The sequence below is a fragment of the Oncorhynchus mykiss genome, chromosome 27 (assembly GCF_013265735.2).
Source record: "Oncorhynchus mykiss isolate Arlee chromosome 27, USDA_OmykA_1.1, whole genome shotgun sequence".
In the NCBI taxonomy this organism is placed as follows: domain Eukaryota; kingdom Metazoa; phylum Chordata; class Actinopteri; order Salmoniformes; family Salmonidae; genus Oncorhynchus; species Oncorhynchus mykiss.
The window spans coordinates 19,150,001-19,167,513 of NC_048591.1; the positions used below are offsets into that span (position 1 = coordinate 19,150,001).

Consider the following 17,513-nt stretch of genomic DNA (forward strand, 5'->3'; position numbering starts at 1 on the left):
AGTGTTGGTCAGGACGTGAACTGGGTGGGCATTCTATGTTGGATGTCTTGTTTGTCTATTTCTATGTCCGGCCTGATATGGTTCTCAATCAGAGGCAGGTGTTAGTCATTGTCTCTGATTGGGAACCATATTTAGGTAGCCTGGGTTTCACTGTGTGTTTGTGGGTGATTGTCCTTAGTGTTAGTTTGCACCAGTTTAGGCTGTTTTCGGTTTTCATTACATTTATTATTTTGCACTGTTTGTATTTAGATTCGTGTTGCTATAGTCACAATAAACATGGATCGCAATCTACACGCCGCATTTTGGTCCGACTCTCCTTCACACCTAGAAAACCGTTACAGAATCACCCACCACAAAAGGACCAAGCAGCGTGTCAACAGGCAGGAGCAGCGCGAGGAGACGCGCAATAAGGATTTCTGGACATGGGAGGAAATCCTCGACGGGAGAGGACCCTGGGCTAAACCAGGGGAGTGTAGCCGCCCAAAGGAGCAGCCCAAAGAGGAGGTATGGACATGGGAGGACGAATTAGAAGGAAGAGGACCCTGGGCTCAGCCAGGAGAATATCGCCGCCCCAAAGAAGAACTGGAGGCGGCGAAAGCGGAGAGGCGCAGATATGAGGAGGCAGCACGACGTAGCGGATGGAAGCCTGAGAAGCAGCCCCAAAAATTTCTTGGGGGGGGGCTAACAGGGAGTATGGCTACGCCAGGTAGGAGACCTGGGCAGACTCCCTGTGCTTACCGGGGGGCTAGAGAGACCGGACAGGCACCGTGTTATGCAGTGGTGCGCACGGTGTCTCCAGTGCGGGTGCATAGCCCGGTGCGGTATATTCCAGCTCCACGTGTTGGCCGGGCTAGATTGAGCGTCGAGCCTAATGCCATGAAGCCGGCTCTACGCAGCTGGTCCCCAGTGCGTCTCCTTGGGCCGGCTTACATGGCACCAGCCTTGCGCTCGGTGTCTCCGGTTCGCCTGCATAGCCCAGTGCGGGCTATTCCACCTCGCCGCACTGGCAGGGCGACCGTGAGCATTCAACCAGGTAAGGTTGGGCAGGCTCGGTGCTCAAGAGCTCCAGTGCGCCTGCACGGTCCGGTTTTTCCAGTACCACCTCCACACCCCAGCCCTCCGGTAGCAGCTCCCCGCACCAGGCTTCCTGTGCGTGTCCTCGGCCCAGTACCACCAGTGCCAGCACCACGCATCAGGCCTACAGTGCGCCTCGCCTGTCCAGCGCTGTCGGAGCCCTCCTCCTCTCCAGCGCTGTTGGAGTCTCCCGCCTGTCTAGCGCTGTTAGAGCCTTCCTCCTCTACAGCGCTGCCGGAGTCTCCCGCCTGTTCAGAACTGCCAGTCTGCAAGGAGCTGCCAGTCTGCAAGGAGCTGCCAGTCTGCAAGGAGCTGCCAGTCTGCAAGGAGCTGCCAGTCTGCATAGAGCTGCCAGTCTGCAAGGAGCTGCCAGTCTGCAAGGAGCCGCCAGAGCTGCCTGTCTGCAGGATGCCGCCAAAGCTGCCAGTCTGCAAGGAGCCGCCAGAGCTGCTAGTCTGCAAGGAGCTGCCAGTTAGCATGGAGCAGCCAGGGCCGCCAGTCAGCATGGAGCAGCCAGGGCCGCCAGTCAGCATGGAGCAGCCAGGGCCGCCAGTCAGCATGGAGCAGCCAGTCAGCATGGAGCAGCCAGAGCTGCCAGTCAGCATGGAGCAGCCTGTCAGCATGGAGCAGCCAGAGCTGCCAGTCAGCATGGAGCAGCCAGTCAGCATGGAGCAGCCAGAGCTGCCAGTCAGCATGGAGCAGCCAGTCAGCATGGAGCAGCCAGAGCTGCCAGTCATCATGGAGCAGCCAGTCAGCATGGAGCAGCCAGATCTGCCAGTCGACCAGACTCTTCCAGATCTGCCAGTCGACCAGACTCTTCCAGATCTGCCAGTCGACCAGACTCTTCCAGATCTGCCAGTCGACCAGACTCTTCCAGATCTGCCAGTCGACCAGACTCTTCCAGATCTGCCAGTCGACCAGACTCTTCCAGATCTGCCAGTCGACCAGACTCTTCCAGATCTGCCAGTCGACCAGACTCTTCCAGATCTGCCAGTCGACCAGACTCTTCCAGATCTGCCAGTCGACCAGACTCTTCCAGATCTGCCAGTCGACCAGACTCTTCCAGATCTGCCAGTCGACCAGACTCTTCCAGATCTGCCAGTCGACCAGACTCTTCCAGATCTGCCAGTCGACCAGACTCTTCCAGATCTGCCAGTCGACCAGACTCTTCCAGATCTGCCAGTCGACCAGACTCTTCCAGATCTGCCAGTCGACCAGACTCTTCCAGATCTGCCAGTCGACCAGACTCTTCCAGATCTGCCAGTCGACCAGACTCTTCCAGATCTGCCAGTCGACCAGACTCTTCCAGATCTGCCAGTCGACCAGACTCTTCCAGATCTGCCAGTCGACCAGACTCTTCCAGATCTGCCAGTCGACCAGACTCTTCCAGATCTGCCAGTCGACCAGACTCTTCCAGATCTGCCAGTCGACCAGACTCTTCCAGATCTGCCAGTCGACCAGACTCTTCCAGATCTGCCAGTCGACCAGACTCTTCCAGATCTGCCAGTCGACCAGACTCTTCCAGATCTGCCAGTCAGCCAGGATCTGCCAGAACCGCCAGCCAGCCAGGATCTGCCGGATCTAACTACCTGCCTGAGCTTCCTCTCAGTGCTGTGCTACCCATCAGTCCCGAGCTACTTCTGTCCCGAGCTGCCCCTCTGTCTCGAGCTGACCCTCTGTCCCGAGCTGTCATTAAGAAGGGTCACCTATCTAGGGACGCTAAGGAGGTGGACTAAAACTGTTATGGAGTGGGGTCCACGTCCAGCGCCAGAGCCGCCACCGCGGACAGATGCCCACCCACACCCTCCCCCATAGGTTTAAGTTGTGCGTCCGGAGTCCGCACCTTGGAGGGGGGGTACTGTCACGTTCTGACCATCGTTCGTGTGTGTTTTCCTTGTTTTAGTGTTGGTCAGGACGTGAACTGGGTGGGCATTCTATGTTGGATGTCTTGTTTGTCTATTTCTATGTCCGGCCTGATATGGTTCTCAATCAGAGGCAGGTGTTAGTCATTGTCTCTGATTGGGAACCATATTTAGGTAGCCTGGGTTTCACTGTGTGTTTGTGGGTGATTGTCCTTAGTGTTAGTTTGCACCAGTTTAGGCTGTTTTCGGTTTTCATTACATTTATTATTTTGCACTGTTTGTATTTAGATTCGTGTTGCTATAGTCACAATAAACATGGATCGCAATCTACACGCCGCATTTTGGTCCGACTCTCCTTCACACCTAGAAAACCGTTACAATGTGGCAGCCTGCAGCTGATGAAATGCTGGACACACACACATAACAGACATAAATGTCTTTTCACTCTTGCTGTCTCACTCAATTTACACATACACATGCTCAAATCAGTTCACCTTCTCTTTCCAACAGGCATAGGCACACGCTTTTTTTTTTCTTTTTCTCTCACACACACACACAGAGAGAGGCTCTTATCCAACCACAGATCACATTGACATTCTTTGCGCAACACTGGCTGCCATAATGCCAAAGTGTTCTGTCTCTCTCCTCCCTGATCAGCTCGTACATAGACCAGTTATAGCATTAGCATGTATCTGATAACCTCAATTACTATATGAAGCATGTTCAACATAGTGTCAGTTACCACATGAATGTAGTTGCCATGCCACAGACAACGGAGCAGTAGAAAGAACACCAGACATGATATGGACGTCATAAAAAAGAACAAAGCAGCTCATTGCTTAGTAATTGCTAACAAATGAACAGTAGTCTTTCAGAGAGAAAAAGTGTTACAGTCGAGAAATCATAGATTCTCTGAGAACTATAGTCAACTAATGTTTCTGACAAAATCTGTGTAGTCATCTTTATCGTTGCATATGGAATCTGTCCCAAATGACACCCTATTCCTTTATAGTGCACTACCTTTGACCAGGGCCCATAGGGTCCAGAGATACAACCATGTTAAACAGATGTGTCCACAGCAAGCAGCCATTTTGCAAAATATGCAGAATTTTCCCCTAACAGGAGGACTTGCACTCAACAGGTTTGTTCCTGCAGAATGGATGGATCTCTCTTTCAAACACTCCCACTCTCAAACTCTCCCACTCTCTCTCTGTCTCTCTCTCTCTCTCTGTCTCTCTCTCTCTCTCTGTCTCTCTCTGTCTCTCTCTCTCTCTCTGTCTCTCTCTCTCTCTCCCTCCCTCCTCTCTTTCCGTTGGTCAGCTCTTTGGGCCTGGGGTGCATTCCTGGGATGCCTGGTACATATGGTATAAATTCCATTCAGTCTGCTGAGGCCCCGAACGTACACGCTGTCTGAACACAGAGCACACACAGACAGCACACACGCGCAGGCCCCACCTCTTCCAGACCCACCCTGTTCCTCTATCTCGCTCACTGTCTGTCCCCCTCTCTTGCTCTCTAGCTTTCATTCTACCTCTCGCTTTTCACTTTTCCACCTTGTGTGTATGCATACAGTAGGTTGGCCAATGTATGTCTACCTGTATGTATGTATGCATCACAGGACGTTGGTGGCACCTTACTTGGGGACGACGGGCTCCTGGTAATAGCTGGAGTGGAATCAGTGGAATGGTGTCAAACACATGGTTTCTATATGTTTGATGCCATTCCATTTAGTCCATTCCAGCCATTATTATGAGCCGTCCTCCCCTCAGCAGCTTCCACTGGTGTGTATGTATGTCTACCTTCCTCACCATGTACAACTACGTATAGGGAGACTGAAATACGGCTAGTCACAATAGCACTGGATCTTTAACTAGGTCACTTACAGGGCTGTGGGAAAAACAAAACCTGTGGCAGTCCATTTAATCAACAGGAGATTACACAATGACACAGCATCCCTCCTGCCATGTACTCCTTCCATCACAGGGGAAATGGTACCCTATTCCCTATATAGTGCACTATTTTTGACCAGGTGCTCTGGTCAAAAGTAGTGCACTATATAAGGAATAGGATGCCAATTTGGACGCACCCAGGGTTTTCAATATCTGGATGGGACTAGTTCATGCTGAATTGGCACTGCTAGCTTTACTGTTACCTACCAATTCTGGCTATTCCTTGGTGGTACTGGAAATGCTTTAAGGGTTAATTTCCTAGTGCTTGTTTAACATGGAGATTAAATGGAACCAATGGAAGTTAAATTAGCTGAGCTGTAAACTGTTAACTGTCAGTCCAAACTTGACCAAGGCACTATGAGGACTAGAGCCAGTCCCAGCCTAAGCCCTGAGGAGAGTGGGACTAGACCCCAAGGCCGTTAAGAGCACAAGACTCAATCCCAGTCCCAGCCCTTAGAGATAAGGGGTCTGAACTCAGCCTTGAGTCACAAGTGAATTGATCCAAGCACCAAATAGGCTGGACTCTTCAATATAGAATTGAGGCTCATAGAGAACTGGTCTTGAAAATATGGGAGTACTGGGATCTCAAATCAACATCTGCTGTATGGGTTTTTAAAGTCTGTCTGTTATTATTGAGATTACAGACTGACAATGTCTGCCTTCCTACACACAGTCCCACACACAGAGCCCATGTCTGTCGGATACACACCAGCACAGCACCTACTAAGTAGAACCCACTCAGCCCACTCAATGTCTGCCTTCCTACACACAGTCCCACACACAGAGCCCATGTCTGTCTGATACACACCAGCACAGCACCTACTAAGTAGAACCCACTCAGCCCACTCAATGTCTGCCTTCCTACACACAGTCCCACACACAGAGCCCATGTCTGTCTGATACACACCAGCACAGCACCTACTAAGTAGAACCCACTCAGCCCACTCAATGTCTGCCTTCCTACACACAGAGCCCATGTCTGTCTGATACACACCAGCACAGCACCTACTAAGTAGAACCCACTCAGCCCACTCAATGTCTGTTGCTAACTTCTCAGTAGAATGCCATTTCAAAAGAAGGCAACTAACAGCTTGTGAATCCTCATCTGATCTGGTTCCACGCTCACCTAAGTGTTTGGAATTTTGTCAAAACTAAAACGAGTGTTATAAAATAATTATTCCCTAGGTATAGTTTTTGGTTACATGGGGATTAATTGTAACAAACCAAGAAAGAACCCATTTACAATTAGAGTGTAAAGTAAAGTGTGCACTCTGATGTGCAATGCAGTGTATACATCTATAGCCATAGGGTGTGGCCCTGTCTGAAACATGCAACCTCATTCTAGAATGCGGATTTCCACTGCAGTTCCTCACCCACTGGGAATACTCTGATAGCCCATCAATAACTGTCAATGTGCAATCCAGAACAGCCCAACTATGCTACTCAATAAGAGCTGCATTAGCATGCTAATGTCAAAACTAGAGTAATATTGGCTTCTGGTGAAATTAAACTGTTTGGTTTTCTTTCAGAGGATAGGATCAATGTAAGTAATCCAGTGGTTAAATCCAATTTAAGCTGCACTTGAATGTATGTACTTTTAATGTAATGAAATGAATTATTATTTTATTAATAGATCAGAATGGTTGAATAACTTTCATGTGAGGGAGTGGATGATTTCTAGGACTAACGAGAATGTTATGTCGCATACACACTTACCTTACAAATGTTCAAACACACACAAACACACACACATATCGTCACAACTTATGCTATGACTACAATAATTTGACGGGAGTAGGGCAGAGGGAGCACAGGACTGCAAAGAAAGACCTTGAATTACAATTATTCTTCTCTTTCATCATATCCTCCCTCTCCCAATCTCTCTGTTCATATACGCCCATACAATCCATCTGTCTGCCTGTCCGTCTGTCTGTCTGTCTGTCTGCCTATCCGTCTGTCTGCCTGATTGCCTGCCGGTCCAGCCGTCCATCCACTTGGCCTGCCAGTCTGCCTATCCGGCTGGCTGGCTGGCTGTCTGTCTGCCTGCCTGCCTGATTGCCTGCCGGTCCGTCCGTCCACTTGGCCTGCCAGTCTGCCTATCCGCTGGCTGGCTGGCTGTCTGTCTGCCTATCCGGCTGGCTGTCTGTCTGTCTGTCGTTCTGTGTGTCATTCTGGGGAGCGGCTTTGTGGAAATCTGTTTTAATCTAATCCAGTCATGTGGAGATAAAGACACCGCTCGCTAACCACACACACACACACACACACACACACACAGCCAGGTCAGTGTGATGTGGCTAGACAATCAGGACACAGAACAAACACACAGCCAGGTCAGTGTTATGTGGCTAGCCAATCAGGACACAGAACAAACATGCAGCCAGAGATGGAAAGATGCTATGTTGTTTACAGTCTTGAGGGTGTCGTCTCTGTAGCTGTAAATAAAAAGGTCCCTTTTACGAAGACTTTGATGTGATCCATTGGATTTAGTAATAAATAATAAGAATCTTATCTGGGTTGTGGTCCATTCCTTTTTAATTCAATTAGATTGTGAGCCACACCCCCTCCATCCATAAAGCCACACCCCCTCGGTCATCACCCAATCAATGTTATCTCATGTGATTTACAACTGAGGTATCACAGGTAGGTTAAATCAGACGTCACTGTAACCGTTCCTATGGAGGCACCCATCTCAGATCCTCCAACTAGGTCTTAGTGCACCATTCATTCATACAGAATCCTTTCATTGTCATTAGACGCACAATAGAGTCCCTCAGATAGAGAGACAGTAGGCTACATGTCATGTACGATAAACCATGTACGTTCAACTGTACTCCAGTTACACCATTGAACCCTCTTAGGTTACAATGGGGCGTTAACTTAGCTGTCACTGTCATCATTTCCATGTAATTATCCAAAAATGGTTCAAGGACTAAGTGTTAAAATGTGGCATTCCGATAGTTTGGATGGAGCCAATCGACTATGGCCTGTGGCTGTTAGTTTTTCTAGGCTAGAAGTTACACAATTAATTTCCAAACAGCTGATAATTGCTGTCCAAGCGTTCTCTGGGGAGGGCGGAGGGGGGGGGGGGGGGGGGGGGGTGGAGGAAGTGGCCCTGAGGAACTTGGGAGGCTGAGGTCTTGCTTTTGTGACAAAACAGTCTTTCAAACTCCAGAGATATCAAACTAGAAGGTGTAAGGGAAACCAAAAAGGAGACTACTGCCTGACTCTTGCCGCTTGCAACTCATCCAAGTAGCCTGCCTGGTCAATTTATTGCAGCCAGCCAGTAAACCAGCTATAGGCCTTAAGAACTCATCCACCCCCAGTGAATAAGGATGAAGCATCAAAGTCACACCCAAGAAGAGACGAGTCACTGCCCAACAGAAATGGATAAGAATTCACCATTCTATTCCGCAGGCTGTTTGCCTAAGAGGCTTCAGGGAAAAGATGAATCCAACGAGGTCTTGACTGCAATTCAGAATAAATCAATTGTCTGGTGGTGGTGGAATGGAATAGTGCTCGGGATATTATGTGTGCAAGGGAGCATTGTTGAATGAAATTGATAGGCTTTGAGGATTTGAGGAATTTCAGGTGCATTTAACAGTTATTGAGTGAATAAAAGATGACATAGGGACAAATCTTTAGAGTGGCGTGCAGCTTTCTTTGATGAGCTGTCACATTTTAACTAACAGCTCTCCTCTGAGTGTTGAAATCCTCAAACTGTGATTGCATAAGCATGAGTTGGAGAGCTTGTAAATACTTGTTCCTATACTTACATAATCCCTGCCACAGAATTCCACAGAAAAAAAAAAGTTAATAATGGAAAAAGTTAATTTAAAAGAGCAAGGCCTATCATAGACTACTTATTTCATTCAATAATGAGGTCAGACTGTTCATATCTTACCTTGATCAAAGGAAGGGAGACTCATTGGAGTTTGAATGAAGATCCTGCGGCTTGATCTTTAGGGGGTTGCCAGCCAGTGTATATGGAAGGTTACAGGTTCTCTCCACTTAAAGCAGGGCCTATGGTTACACACTTGGCAACGTAAAGTTAGAGAGAGGAAAAAGGGAAACAAGAAACTTCTGGGGGAAATTGTGATCCACATCCATGTTTTGCTGTAAAGGGTGGGGCCTTGAGGAATTCGCTCTGCAATTCTCTCCTTTAAATCAAATTAAAGCAAATTACAGGGATTTACTGTAACTAAATAATGAAAAGATATGAGTAAGGTTAAATTCATTATGTATTTAGTCTACCCTACTACTAAATGCTAAAAGTTAATAAGTCAAACATCAGATCTATGAATAGGTATTTTAACACGTTTTTACAGTACAGGAATGATCTTGATATTTTACATATTTTTGAAAAATATGACCGAATCTTATTCTGGCCCCTCTGGCCCCATTCTTCTTCACAAGTAGGCTAATTGATGGGCACGCCCGTAGACTCTATAGGACACGAATGCACGCAATAGAAGTGTCCATAATCCAATCCATTTAACGTTTAGCCTATATGAGATGTCCTTTGAAATAACTCATAAATCTAATATTCAATTCACTGATGTATTGAATTAAGTATTATGGTAATTATTGCACCGCCTACAGACCAGCGGACTACATATAGTCCAAATGGAACTGCAAGTCAACTATTTAATTACATAATTTGTAACATTCAATTTGCTTCATTAGTAACAGTTATGGCAATATTCTCAGTAGGCATATAATCATCCGGGTTCATTTGACGCTCTATTTTATCTCTTAATTGCAGCCTATCTAGATTACTTGATTATATTCAGTTAAGGTTATTCCACACTCATAAAGACATTTAAACGTTTTTAAATTAATATTGACGCACTTACTTGTTTCTGTAGGTAAGATTAATTTATTTCCTCGGTGGGACTCAAAATGGCAGTAGACTAGTTACAAGTATCGCCATTGATCATAAAGGGAAAAAAATCTAAATATTTTTTAAAAAATCGATTATCGTGCGAGAATAGCTCTATAATCACCAACTAGGCCTACTCCCCCACAGGTCCGTTGATTAGCCTTTCATATGTAGAATGCGATACGACTGTAAAGTTGCTACGTCCATTTCAAAACATTATACAGCGAATTAACCTACACGATTATTAAATACTTGTTATAATCATCCAAATAATAGCAGAATAGACTCCATCGGTAATGTTTAGAATAATGCACATTATCCTTGTCGAGGTGGCACTGTAGGTCGTATAATCGAATGCTTCCTTTTTCAAATGCGCCATTATTGTTGAAAATCGATCAGCTAAGCTACTTCTCATTGTAAATATGTCAAGCTTTATTATTATAAGCATTTAGTTCAGAGGAAAGCCTTGAAGAAGAAAAAAAAACGTTTTGAAGACAGCCACACCTTAACTCTCTCAATCAAATCTGACAGTTCTAGTAATGGACGAAACGCATCTATTATAGCTCTAGTTTAAAATACACGTACAACTATTCAGCTTCCACTCTTGTATCTATTAGGACGCGCTACATTGTAACTTAATCCGTAAAAACGAAGATACCGCCCCAGTTTCACTTCCCAGTTTCCTAGCGGTTCCCCAAACAGCAAGTTGCTCTATCGCCGCGTCTTGGTTCTTTCTAGCTCAACTCCCTTCAAACCGGCTTCTCACTGCGATCAGCTGGCGGCGCAGTGACGCCAATAGAAACAGCTGGCCAATCAAACTCCAACGTCAAAGAACACTGACGACTCCCACCGCTTATGCACCCTGATTGACAGGTGCTCTCACAAATGTTGAGGGGGATGACTATGGGCAAGGAGGCGTGAACAAGAAATGCCTACCAATAAGAGTGGCATAGAGGAGAGGCGTTTTACCAATAGTTAGGGTTGTGTAAAGTAGTTGAGTACTGTGAACTTTTCTAGTTAAAACAGGTTTCATTCAAAATCTAGAGCAGGACTCTGTGTGTGTTGCAAGGAGGTTACAGCATCTCTAGTAGTATACTATATAAGGTGGTTTCCTTTCCTCTTCTCTCATTTAGACATAATTGCATAGGAGAAGAGGAGATGAGAGGAGAAAGGAGAGAGGAGGAGAGGAGGAGAAGAGAGAGGTGGAGATGAGATGAGAATGGAGAGAGGAGGAGGAGGAGGAGAGGAGTAGGAGAAGAAAAAGGTGGAGAGGAGATGAGAAAGGAGAGAAGAGGAGGAAGAGAGAGGTGGAGAGGAGATGAGAAAGGAGAGAGGAGGAGGAGGAGAGGAGGAGTGAGAAAGGAGAGAGGAGGAGAAGAAAGAGGTGGAGAGGAGATGAGAAAGGTGAGAAGAGGATTGAGATGTTGTTCTGATATTGCATTATTACATTATTTAATTATTAGATTATTACATTGTAATAACACAAAACTGTGGTAATGTTCTCAAAGGGAAGATTAATCTCTGTTGTCGACACCACCCCTGAGTAATGACTGTGTGCGTCGCAAATACTGTAGCACCCTATTCCCTACATAGTGCATTAGGCCTACTTTTGTGCACTCTACAGAGAACAGAGTTCCATTTGGGACATAGACTCTGTCTATATCACAGATGTTTCTCCAATGTGAGTAAAATAGCTGCACCCTCTAAAGGGTGTCTGCTAAGTACATTTGCTGTATTATGTAACAAAGCAAGGCATTCCTTTGCCATAGCTGTCTTACGTCACCCTTAAATAGACAGCCCTGTTTGTCATTGTATGTCTTCATACCTATATCATCTATGCTGAGGCCGATAAGTAATCAATATCTGTACTTCTACTCCTTATTGTGCTATTCCACTCAGGAAGAAAAACAGGAAAACGTCACCCCAATAAACCCAGGCACCCCAATTAACCCAGTCACCCCAATAAACCCAGTCACCCCAATTAACCCAGTCACCCCAATAAAATCTCTTTGCATATACAGTGTTTTTCAACATACGCTCCTGAGGTTGTGAGAGTAGTACGAGGTCAGTGGGGCTCAGTGGAAAAACAGTGGAATTCTACATTTCAAACTTTCCATTACCTCAACATTCACTTGTCAATTATAGCACGCAGCAACCCAAAAGTTTAAAAAGATAAACTGATAAAAAAATATCTGATTATTATATCGTAGAAATGTCCCTTTTTCAGAACCCTGTCTTTCAAAGATAATTCTTAAAATCCAAATAACACCACAGTTCTTCATTGTAAAGGGTTTAAACACTGTTTCCCGTGCTTGTTCAATGAACCATAAACAATTAATGAACATGCACCCGTGGAACGGTCATTAAGACACTAACAGCTTACAGACGGTAGGCAATTCACGTCACAGTTATGAAAACTTAGGACACTAAAGAGGCCGCTCTACTGACTCTGAAAAACACCAAAAGAAAGATGCCCAGGGTCCCTGCTCATTTTGCGATAACATGTTGCAAGGAGGCATGAGGACTGCAGATGTGGCCAGGGCAATAAATTGTAATATCCGTACTGTGAGACGCCTAAGACAGCGCTGCACAGGATCGGTACATCCGAAAATCACACCTGCGGGACAGATACAGGATAGCAACAACAACTGCCTGAGTTACACCAGGAATGCACAATCCCTCCATCAGTGCTCAGACTGTCCGCAATAGGCTGAGAGAGGCTGGACTGATTGGCATTTATCGTTGAAGGAATGAGTGTTACACCGAGGCCTGTACTCTGGAGTGGGATCGATTTTGAGGTGGAGGGTCCGTCATGGTCTGGGGCGGTGTATCACAGCATCGTCGTACTGAGCTTGTTGTCATTGCAGGCAATCTCAATGCTGTTTGTTACAGGGAAGACATCCTCCTCCCTCATGTGGTACCCTTCCTGCAGGCTCATCCTGACATGACCCTACAGCATGACAATGCCACCAGCCATACTGCTTGTTCTGTGCGGGATTTCATGCAAGACAGGAATGTCAGTGTTCTGCCATGGCCATTGAAGAGCCCAGATCTCAATCCCATTGAGCTCGTCTGGGACCTGTTGGATCGGAGGGTGAGGGCTAGGTCCTTTCCCCCCAGAAATGTCTGGGAACTTGCAGTTGCCTTGGTGGAAGAGTGAGGTAACATCTCACAGCAAGAACTGGAACATCTGGTGCAGTCCATGAGGAGGAGATCCACTGCAGTACTTATTGAAGCTGATGGCCACTGACTGTCACTTTTGATTTTGACCCCCCCTTTGTTCAGGGACACATTATTCCATTTCTGTTAGTCACATGTCTTTGGAACTTGTTCAGTTTATGTCTCAGTTGTTGAATCTTGTTATGTTCATACAAATATTTACACATGTTAAGTTTGCTGAAAATAAATGCAGTTGACAGTGAGAGGACGTTTCTTTTTTTGCTGAGTTTACATAAAAAAATATAGAATATGGTTTGCTCATTACATCAGCTAGAAGGCAGATTTTGATACTAATCGTCTCTGGCTGATGATACATAATTGAAGATATCTAACATCTCCTCAAACCTTAGCATGCATGGGGAGAGGCAGAACATGAGTGTATTTTCTACCTCATGTATTTTTTATGAAGATTTCTCTGAGAGAGTGAGAGAGCGAAAGAGTGAGAGAGAATGTGTGTGTATACTTGTGCGAGTGTGAGCATGAGGCTTGAGGTTGCATAAGTGTGTTTGTGTGCCTACGTGCGTGTGTACATCCATGTGTGTGCACTCCTGCTTGCATGTGTAAGAGTGTGTGTGTTTGTGTCTTGGGGGCTGGAATCAGAATAAGGCAGTAGTTTAAACAGCCTTATATCACCCCTTTCAGGTTCGCTGCAGAGTTGCCTTGCAGTCAGATGATAGGCACTGGCCTGTCAACCCCTTTCTTGTTGCACATATCAAAAAGGCAGTAATATGAGAAGCAAGGCATCAGTCTCAGCACAGTGACACAGCTTTAATTCCTTAGCCTCAGTTAGGTGGATGATTTGCAAAGCAGGACAGGAATGAGCTGTGTGTGTGTGTGTGTGTGTGTGTGTGTGTGTGTGTGTGTGTGTGTGTGTGTGTGTGTGTGTGTGTGTATGTACAGTATGTGCATGTGTGTGTGCGTTGTATGTGTGTGTATGTGTGTGTAAAGCAGGGCAGGAATGAGCTGTGTGTGTGTGTGTGTGTACAGTATGTGCATGTGTGTGTGGTTTTATCAAATCAAATTTATTTATATAGCCCTTCGTACATCAGCTGATATCTCAAAGTGCTGTACAGAAACCCAGCCTAAAACCCCAAACAGCAAGCAATGCAGGTGTAGAAGCACGGTGGCTAGGAAAAACTCCCTAGAAAGGCCAAAACCTAGGAAGAAACCTAGAGAGGAACCAGGCTATGTGGGGTGGCCAGTCCTCTTCTGGCTGTGCCGGGTGGAGATTATAACAGAACATGGCCAAGATGTTAAAATGTTCATAAATGACCAGCATGGTCGAATAATAATAAGGCAGAACAGTTGAAACTGGAGCAGCAGCACAGTCAGGTGGACTGGGGACAGCAAGGAGTCATCATGTCAGGTATTCCTGGGGCATGGTCCTAGGGCTCAGGTCCTCCGAGAGAGAGAAAGAAAGAGAGAATTAGAGAGAGCATATGTGGGATGGCCAGTCCTCTTCTGGCTGTGCCGGGTGGAGATTATAACAGAACATGGCCAAGATGTTCAAATGTTCATAAATGACCAGCATGGTCGAATAATAATAAGGCAGAACAGTTGAAACTGGAGCAGCAGCACGGCCAGGTGGACTGGGGACAGCAAGGAGTCATCATGTCAGGTAGTCCTGGTGCATGGTCCTAGGGCTCAGGTCCTCCGAGAGAGAGAAAGAAAGAGAGAAGGAGAGAATTAGAGAACGCACACTTAGATTCACACAGGACACCGAATAGGACAGGAGAAGTACTCCAGATATAACAAACTGACCCTAGCCCCCCGACACATAAACTACTGCAGCATAAATACTGGAGGCTGAGACAGGATGGGTCAGGAGACACTGTGGCCCCATCCGAGGACACCCCCGGACAGGGCCAAACAGGAAGGATATAACCCCACCCACTTTGCCAAAGCACAGCCCCCACACCACTAGAGGGATATCTTCAACCACCAACTTACCATCCTGAGACAAGGCTGAGTATAGCCCACAAAGACCTCCGCCACGGGGGGGGGGGGGGGGCGCCAACCCAGACAGGATGACCACATCAGTGAATCAACCCACTCAGGTGACGCACCCCCTCCAGGGACGGCATGAGAGAGCCCCAGTAAGCCAGTAACTCAGATCCTGTAATAGGGTTAGAGGCAGAGAATCCCAGTTGAAAGAGGGGAACCGGCCAGGCAGAGACAGCAAGGGCAGTTCGTTGCTCCAGAGCCTTTCCGTTCACCTTCCCACTCCTGGGCCAGACTACACTCAATCACATGACCCACTGAAGAGATGAGTCTTCAGTAGAGACTTGAAGGTTGAGACCGAGTTTGCGTCTCTGACATGGGTAGGCAGACCGTTCCAAAAAATGGAGCTCTATAGGAGAAAGCCCTGCCTCCAGCTGTTTGCTTAGAAATTCTAGGGACAATTAGGAGGCCTGCGTCTTGTGACCGTAGCGTACGTGTAGGTATGTACGGCAGGACCAAATCAGAGAGATAGGTAGGAGCAAGCCCATGTAATGCTTTGTAGGTTAGCAGTAAAACCTTGAAATCATCCCTTGCTTTGACAGGAAGCCAGTGTAGAGAGGCTAGCACTGGAGTAATATGATCAAATTTGTTGGTTCTAGTCAGGATTCTAGCAGCCGTATTTAGCACTAACTGAAGTTTATTTAGTGCTTTATCCGGGTAGCCGGAAAGTAGAGCATTGCAGTAGTCTAACCTAGAAGTGACAAAAGCATGGATTAATTTTTCTGCATCATTTTTGGACAGAAAGTTTCTGATTTTTGCAATGTTACGTAGATGGAAAAAAGCTGTCCTTGAAATGGTCTTGATATGTTCTTCAAAAGAGAGATCAGGGTCCAGAGTAACGCCGAGGTCCTTCACAGTTTTATTTGAGACGACTGTACAACCATTAAGATTAATTGTCAGATTCAACAGAAGATCTCTTTGTTTCTTGGGACCTAGAACAAGCATCTCTGTTTTGTCCGAGTTTAAAAGTAGAACGTTTGCAGCCATCCACTTCCTTATGTCTGAAACACATGCTTCTAGCAAGGGCAATTTTGGGGCTTCACCATGTTTCATTGAAATGTACAGCTGTGTGTCATCTGCATAGCAGTGAAAGTTAACATTATGTTTTCGAATAACATCCCCAAGAGGTAAAATATATAGTGAAAACAATGGTGGTCCTAAAACGGAACCTTGAGGAACACCGAAATTTACAGTTGATTTGTCAGAGGACAAACCATTCACAGAGACAAACTGATATCTTTCCGACAGATAAGATCTAAACCAGTCCAGAACTTGTCCGTGTAGACCAATTTGGGTTTCCAATCTCTCCAAAAGAATGTGGTGATCGATGGTATCAAAAGCAGCACTAAGGTCTAGGAGCACGAGGACAGATGCAGAGCCTCGGTCCGATGCCATTAAAATGTAATTTACCACCTTCACAAGTGCCGTCTCAGTGCTATGATGGGGTCTAAAACCAGACTGAAGCATTTCGTATACATTGTTTGTCTTCAGGAAGGCAGTGAGTTGTTGCGCAACAGCCTTTTCAAAAATGTTTGAGAGGAATGGAAGATTCGATATAGGCCGATAGTTTTTTATATTTTCTGGGTCAAGGTTTGGCTTTTTCAAGAGAGGCTTTATTACTGCCACTTTTAGTGAGTTTGGTACACATCTGGTGGATAGAGAGCCGTTTATTATGTTCAACATAGAAGGGCCAAGCACAGGAAGCAGCTCTTTCAGTAGTTTAGTTGGAATAGGGTCCAGTATGCAGCTTGAAGGTTTAGAGGCCATGATTATTTTCATCATTGTGTCAAGAGATATAGTACTAAAACACTTGAGCGTCTCTCTTGATCCTAGGTCCTGGCAGAGTTGTGCAGACTCAGGACAACTGAGCTTTGAAGGAATACGCAGATTTAAGGAGGAGTCCGTAATTTGCTTTCTAATAATCATAATCTTTTCCTCAAAGAAGTTCATGAATTTATCACTGCTAAAGTGAAAGTCATCCTCTCTTGGGGAATGCTGCTTTTTGGTTAGCTTTGCGACAGTATCAAAAAGGAATTTCGGATTGTTCTTATTTTCCTCAATTAAGTTAGAAAAATAGGATGATCGAGCAGCAGTAAGGGCTCTTCGGTACTGCACAGTACTGTCTTTCCAAGCTAGTCGGAAGACTTCCAGTTTGGTGTGGCGCCATTTCCGTTCCAATTTTCTGGAAGCTTGCTTCAGAGCTCGGGTATTTTCTGTGTACCAGGGAGCTAGTTTCTTATGAGAAATGTTTTTAGTTTTTAGGGGTGCAACTGCATCTAGGGTATTGCGCAAGGTTAAATTGAGTTCCTCAGTTAGGTGGTTAACTGATTTTTGTCCTCTGGCGTCCTTGGCTAGACAGAGGGAATCTGGAAGGACATCAAGGAATCTTTGTGTTGTCTGTGAATTTATAGCATGACTTTTGATGATCCTTGGTTGGGGTCTGAGCAGATTATTTGTTGCAATTGCAAACGTAATAAAATGGTGGTCCGATAGTCCAGGATTATGAGGAAAAACATTAAGATCCACAAC

The 17,513-nt window shown here is 46.0% G+C and overlaps 1 long non-coding RNA gene across 1 annotated transcript in view; it reads right to left on the reverse strand.

The window, feature by feature from the left end:
• Window positions 1-10,502, reverse strand: part of LOC110507692 — a 24,373-nt gene extending 13,871 nt beyond the window's left edge. The window contains exon 1 of the long non-coding RNA XR_002471168.2: window positions 8,787-10,502. This is a non-coding gene — a long non-coding RNA (uncharacterized LOC110507692). The remainder of the gene's footprint in view (window positions 1-8,786) is intronic.
• Window positions 10,503-17,513: the final 7,011 nt, after the last annotated feature.